The sequence below is a fragment of the Pygoscelis adeliae genome, unplaced genomic scaffold (genome assembly GCF_000699105.1).
Source record: "Pygoscelis adeliae isolate BGI_AS28 unplaced genomic scaffold, ASM69910v1 Scaffold44, whole genome shotgun sequence".
NCBI classification, from domain to species: Eukaryota; Metazoa; Chordata; class Aves; order Sphenisciformes; family Spheniscidae; genus Pygoscelis; species Pygoscelis adeliae.
This window is the reverse complement of record NW_008824761.1, coordinates 187,815-194,931: the sequence shown is the minus strand read 5'-3', so window position 1 is coordinate 194,931 and position 7,117 is coordinate 187,815. Positions and strand designations below refer to the sequence as shown.

Genomic DNA, 7,117 nt, shown 5'->3' with positions numbered 1-7,117 from the left:
GAAGCTGGAAAGGTCCTTGACTAGTGTAAGCACTGCTTAGCAACAACTGAAACATCGGTGTGTTATCAACATTATTCTCCTCCTAAATCCAAAACACAGCACTGTACCAGCTACTAGGAAGAAAATTAACTCTATCCCAGCTGAAACCAGGACAAGATCATATCAAATGATTGCCGTAGCATGTGTCTCATTTCCACTCCCTCCTATAAAAATTACTTTTACAGATTCTTTAATATAGACAAAAATTTTCCGGTTTGCTGAATTAGTTTTAACATTGTATAACACAAGGAGAATATTTCCACTGACTATTTTCATACTTCTAGTATTTAACCGATATGAAAATAAGACTTTTCGTGCTACCCTCACGTTTCTATTTATGATATCACAGTAATATCCAAGGAGTCGGCCTGGAGGCGGGACCAACCCTGGCTTGCTCTGGGTCTGCTGAAAGACGCTCCAGCACCCACGGCCAAACGCAGGGGAGCATCCTCGCCCCACCTGCCCCGCTTGCCGGCCAGGCAGAAGCCGCCATGGAAAGCTACGCTCTCGGGAAGGCAGCCCTGCTCAGGGGGCTTGCCAGTGAGGTGCTAAACAACTGAGAAAATATCCCTTACACGCAGCAAGTAGCAATTTCAAGCATATATATATATATATATATGCTATCATTAAGGGCCACTGGCTTCTTCGGTCAGATGGGTGGAAAGCACAACAAGTACAAGTAGAAAAGTTTTTAAGAAGAAGTGGGGGGGAAGAGTAGTTAAAGTTCCTACACCTTTCATAAAATTAAGGTGGCTTTAAAATAATCCAAGATCCAGAAAATGTGGCTGGGAATAAAAATCAAAGCAGCCTTTTAATGACAAGACACTGTTCACCCAGGCCATCAGCAGAAGGGGTGTCAGAAAACAGCACTCCTCACCTGAAGACAGGCAGGGTAGCGCTGTTGGCAGGAAGCAGAAGGCAGCGCCATAGCTAAGCACACGGTGACGGGAACTGATGGATGGGAACGCGATACATCGACTCATCGACTGCAGTCAAAATTCATCACGAGAAACTTTCTCCTTTTAGGTTTAATTCCTCTTTTTTTTTTTTTCCTTTTTCTTCTCCCCCCTCCCCCCCCCTTTTCTTTTTTTTTTTTGAGGAGAGAGAAAAGACACATCAATGAAAGCCACACGTATGTAGAACTTCAATAATATTTGTGAGGGATATGGAAGTCCAAGTATTTTTCACTTCTGCTGATGGACTTCAGGCTACGCCCACAAGAGGACTGGGGTACCAAACTGCTAAGCTCCCGGTGCTGTCCCTGGCTGAAGGAAGCCACAGCCTGGCTAGGGGTGCCTGCTCTCACAGTGCACAGGGTAAGTTAACATCAAATAACAAAAGCCAAGAGAAGAGCCCACAAAAACTGCTATTCCTTCTTCACCGCAGTCACATCCTGCAGGGCCAGGAATGACCCTCCAAGGATTTAAGCCAAGCCTCCCACCACCTATCTTTAAAGAAGTACAGTGCCCGCATCTATGTGCGACCTAAACATCTGAGACTTCCTCCACTGTCAGCCAAAGGAGAGGTTTTCTGATGGTCTTTTCGCGACGAGAATGATCCCGGCGTCGTGATTTTAGTACACACCTCTGAGGCGAGGATGGGCTAGGCTCCTCTTTTTGGGAAAGGACTGTATTTTATTCAAGATATCCGCCAGAACTGACTGAGGCAAGTGTCTGTGATTGTTATGCGTGGACTCAAGCCTCCCATCCCTGCCTAGTCCACATGCTTCTTTAGCATTGCAATGAAAAAGAAAGATTGCCTTCTTAAATCCAGCAACACATGAAACCGAAAGGAGAGCACATCTCCGGCAAGCACAAAATAAATCCATCTTGGATACTGGCTGGGATGCAAAGAAGAAAAAGTGTACTAAATCTCATGATACTGTATCTTCAAAACAGAAGGTCCAGAATTATTGATATATACTCTTTAGACAAATGTCAAAGACATTTTACCAAAATGTTGATTTAGCTGAATATAGATCTGGAAAGTAAAAGCGAAAATGGCAATGCTTTCCAAAATAGCAGCCTCCAAATCTGCCTGCTAACTAGACTGAGTTTGCATGCTCTCCCTTTCAAAAGGCGAAAAATAATCCACCTTGCTCATTTTTTCCTTTCAGAATTCTGTAGAGCACTGTCTATACAAAAGATTTCCTTGGTGAGATGGAACTAGCGAAAAATTAAGTTGCCTTATAAGTGTTGCCTATTTATAGAAACTGGAAAGGAATGTTTTTCCCCACCTTTGGTTTTATGAGGTTTTTTTGGTTTTATTCTTTAAGAGAAATCTTTTCATTTCCCACTTAACCCAAATTTTCTTGCAACTGAAAGATTCTCTGAAAAAGGAACTGGAAGAGCTCCAACTACTGTCCAACACTTAAAAAGATTTTAAAGTGTCATCAATCACAGCTCTTTACATGCTCTTCTAGAGCACTGCCAACCCATACTTGAAGACTAACTCAAAACTCTTATGCCAGCATTGTGCACCCAAAATAAAGACAGATGCAAAAAAAATATTTCTATATTATTCTGATTTTAAGTCAAGTCCTGCTCAGATTCATGCCAAATGTTACTACAAAATACTCACAGCCATTATCTTTCTTTTTCTCCTGACGACTGATACCATTAAACCTAAATATCTCAGTGGCTACCTCGGATGACAACATGTTATCACATCTACTACAAAAGGTGTCCTCAATTTTTAGCAGACCATCTGAAATGCTGGTCCCATGGAAAAAAAAAAAGGAGTAACATCGATGGTAAATGACAGTAGTCACAGTTATTCTTTGAAATTCATGTTACAAATCTCTAATATTGCGTTATTCCATTTAACAAACTTCAATCATTTCAGCTGAAATTCTCAGTGACTGCTTCTGCCACGTTTGATTTGAAAGTTTTTGAGAACACACCAGTCACTTCTGACAATTTTGGTAGTGGAAAAAAAAGGTAAAAAATAATTCAGAATACTGTGTGTTTGGAAAGATTCTCCTTCAGGGACCCACAGAAAAAGACAGAAACCGCTGGGGTTAGATAGTTGCCTTTACCCACGTCAGTGCCAGTCTGTCGAGACTTGAACAAAATATCCAAGAATTACAGTTCGCCCGTGCTCAGGAAGGCTTCCAGAGCTCGCTGGTAGCACCTCCAACTCCGCTAACAGACCTGAACTTATTTCCAGCCAGCCCGAGCTCTCTGCACATCACCTGCACCAACCCGGCCAGCCAGCATCGCTGTGCTTCCCGCATTGCCGTCAGGGACCTATAAGGCTCCAGAGAAGAGATGCAACACCACCGGCGGCAAAGACCTTCTTGGCCAAAGCGGAGAAAAAGAAACTATTTAGGTAGTCAGCGGGAGGATCAGCGTTAGCATGCATAACCTCATGCTCTTCGCAGCTCTGACCACCGGACAACGTCCCACACTAATTGGGAATTAGGGTCACTGCTTACCACTTTACAGAGAGGGTAACGAAGTGCTTGTCCTAGGTGACATCTGACAAAACCGAGACCAGAACTCAGGTCTCCCGACACGATACATCATCTGATTAATTATCCCCTTTGCGGCGCTGATGTCCAAGGTCATGCATTTGATTGTTCTACATTTAAATGACGAGAACACACTTGCCCCACAGACGGGAACAAAGCTCGGGATTTTTGAGTTCCATCATTACTCTGCTATGTAGCAAATACCATGCCAGCCATTAGCAAAGAGCGTGCTTCATTCCCATCCTGGAGGCTGGTTCACAGAGAGGACAAAAGCTTGCTACTGCTAACCAGACATTCCTTAACTCAAGTGCTGCTGGTCTGCGCTGCAACTCCAAAGCCTGCCAACGCCAGCACTACCAGCGACCCACAAAAGGATAAATACCATTGCACATGAGGGCATTTGTTTATTAAAAAAATAATTAAAAACAATCTATGAACAAATAAACAAACAAGGAGATCAAAAAAAAAATACAGACATTGCTAGGATTGCGTTCAGAGGGTACGAAATGCCAGTGTGCAACCGTCTTGGCAAACTTTATTTAGTATCACTGAGCATACACTGTTAATAGTCTTTAATCATGGGATCTCCCTTGACCCTAACACACACAATTTTAGTTCTGATACACCTTAGCTTTTGCATCCTTGCGATTTTACTGAACTTTCATTTTTTTTTATTTTTAAAAAAAGGAATAATCAGCAAGTCAACACCTAGACAAGTCCTACCCTTGTACCTGCAGCTGAAGGGGCTCCTCTGACACAGGAGCTGATGTGCACAGATGTGGAACGCATGAAGAAACGTAGTCAGTACGAAGCATACAGTCCCTGAACGTATTTCACATGACTTCATATATTCACTCTCAAGTCTGACAATGTATTTCAGTTGAGAAACACTGGGATGGCTCATGCCACCATCCCTTCCCAAAAATGCAGGAAATGACAGAAATAGTTGTAGGACCAAGGCACACCATAATTTAAAGTTGTCTTCTCCAAATCAAAACACATCATTCTGCAGTAGACATAAATGCAAAAAATATTTGTACGTTATAATTTGATTTTGGTTTAGACCAAAGTCTAGGTCATGCTTTCTGATTAATACCGGGAGATTTTACACCGAACTCAAGAAAGGAAAGTCCACACAAGCTCAGTGTTACGCACAGCGTAGACACGCTGACTTTCTGGCAAAGCCACGTTCATTTTTCCTCTTCCTTCTGTCTCTCAGCTTTATTTTAAGAATTCTCTGCCGCCAAAAGGTAAATAAAACTAATTAAAGAATACTCTACCATTTCTGTATTATAGCTATTGCTTGGGCGCAAACATGAGAGCACAGACTCAGAATAAACTTCAAACCTACCAGTCACACCAAACTTTGTAGAAGTACAAGAAAGTTCACAGATTTTAGGGCACCAAGTCTAAGCAGACCTTCTGCACAGAAAAGAGCTTCCAAATGCAAACACAGCACCACGAGCGCAGTTGGGGTTTTTAAATACATATATATACACAAACCAAAAGAGACTGCACAACTACCCTCACATCGGTTCGATTTTACCCACTTTTGCAACAGTGCCACATACGTATATGGGGTCTAGTCAACACTCCAGTCAAGTTTGCCAACATAGCTCTACGCCTAGCTATAAACTACAACAAACATTTTGACACTGAATCCTCAAACATAACTCTTGTTGCTCTTTTTTTTTTTTTGCATTTGGTACCGACTTAAAAAAAAAAAATCATTCAGTTGAAGCAAGAAGACTGTCTAAAGTTCAGTTGTTGAACACAGGGTAAGGTTACACGGAGCTTTTTCCACTGAAGAACGATGTTGAAAGTGTCCTTAGTACTACAGTGCAAAAGCATTAATCTTTTCTGGCGTAAGCATGCATTTAATTTAAAAAAATTAATTTCTTTTTCACTGCATAGGCAGCATAGTCATTTCATGCTTTCACACTTGCACTTCCAAGACTCAAAATTTGTCTTACAGATACAGCACAGCACACCTTGCACAAAAGGAAAGGAAAAGCCACAACCTGACTGCTCAGTACTTTTCTTTACATCTCACTTTGAAACAGCATGCTCATTATATGTTTTCCTCTTGGCTGGGGAAAGTGAGCATGCTTGTGTTTGCAGCTCCTCCTCTTTCAGAGACGCACAGCTGCAGCTGTAGTAAACAACCACTAGTCAGGAGCTGAGAAGGTCAAAGTCTTGGTGCTGCATCCATTTCAGCTTTTCTAAAAACGAAATTTCCGTTTCAAGAAATTAATTTTTCGTTTCATTTTGTAGTTACGTCAAGGAAAGGCAAACCGCAATCATCCCCCAACAAAATACATCAAGACATAATACTTCAAAAGCCACAAGCAAAACACTTCAGTAAAAATAAGTATTTCCCCAGCTTTATTGATATACAAACACCTCATTCACAGCCTCATATTTTACTTGATTCGAACGACTTGGTCAAGACCAACCTTGTATTCATGAGACCTGTTACACAATGCAAATGACACTTACTGAAGGAACAAGCAGGGAGGTCGGCCATCCTGAAAAGCGGCGCCGCTGGCCCCGCAAGGCTCACAGAGGTGATCCAGCAGCCTGAAGCACGAAGGCTACAGCACTACGACTTCGGGAAGGCTAGCCTAAGCGGGCATCATCCACCCAGTGATAAGAAAAGGCACACGCCTTCCCTTTATTTTATAAGCTACCCAAAATCCAAGCAACTGGACGCCCTTCTAGCACTGAAACCTGCACCGAATTAGGCAGACCTTCTGCAACCCCACAGCGTGGCAGAGAGCTCCCCAAGCACCCACCCGTTTTCCTCAAAAACGTGGTCTGTATTTCTGTTTAATTATGGTGGGTACCATCACGCACCACCTCGGTCTGGGTGAAGAAGACGACGGTTGCTACCATGGGGCTTTGCAGCCCAAGCCCTTCGCTGACCCCACTCTACCACCTCCTGGGGGAAGAAGAGCTGGTTCAGCCCCGCCGCACGTTCAGGTCTGGCTCACCCCGACAGAAACAGCTGGCAGCGGACTCCGCGATTAGCCTGTCCTGGAATCTTAAAGTTTATTTTTAAAAGTTGCTACACACAGTCTTCTTGGGCTCTCGGGGGCCTTTCCAGCAAAGGTCTTTCTACAAGAGAGCGCAGGAAGGCCTGGAAATATTACCACTAAGTATTGCTGAGGGATTAAAAAAAAAAAAAAAAAAATTAAAAATACCTCATTTCCCATCCCCCCTTCTTTACAGGTCTGATACTGCCTCACTATCGGAAGCAGAAACCAAACAGTATCTCCCACATCCCAAACTCCTTCCCAGCCCCTCCAGCACACGTGCAATCACTCATCAAACGCCCCACGGTGTATCTCCTCCTCAAAAAGCCTCTTTTTTCCCCTCACAGGTGGGGGATAGAAGAGAAAATACGATTTTTCGCAGCCCCCTTTAAATGCTATTGACTATTCCACAAACTGGGGGCGGGGGAAGCCCAAGCCACCTTGTAAAGCTGCCAGTGTCCTAATGAAAAGGTTTGCCTAAAGAAAGGTGCTCCCCAGACTGCCCCCTTCCCCCCCCGAGTTCCAGGTACCAGACACAGGAAAAGAAAGGAGGGGACAAAAAAAATAATAA

The 7,117-nt window shown here is 43.2% G+C and overlaps 1 protein-coding gene across 1 annotated transcript in view; it reads right to left on the bottom strand.

The window, feature by feature from the left end:
* Positions 1-7,117, bottom strand: part of KLF12 (Kruppel-like factor 12) — a 253,528-nt gene that overhangs the window by 245,601 nt on the left and 810 nt on the right. The gene's annotated exons all lie outside the window — the stretch shown is intronic.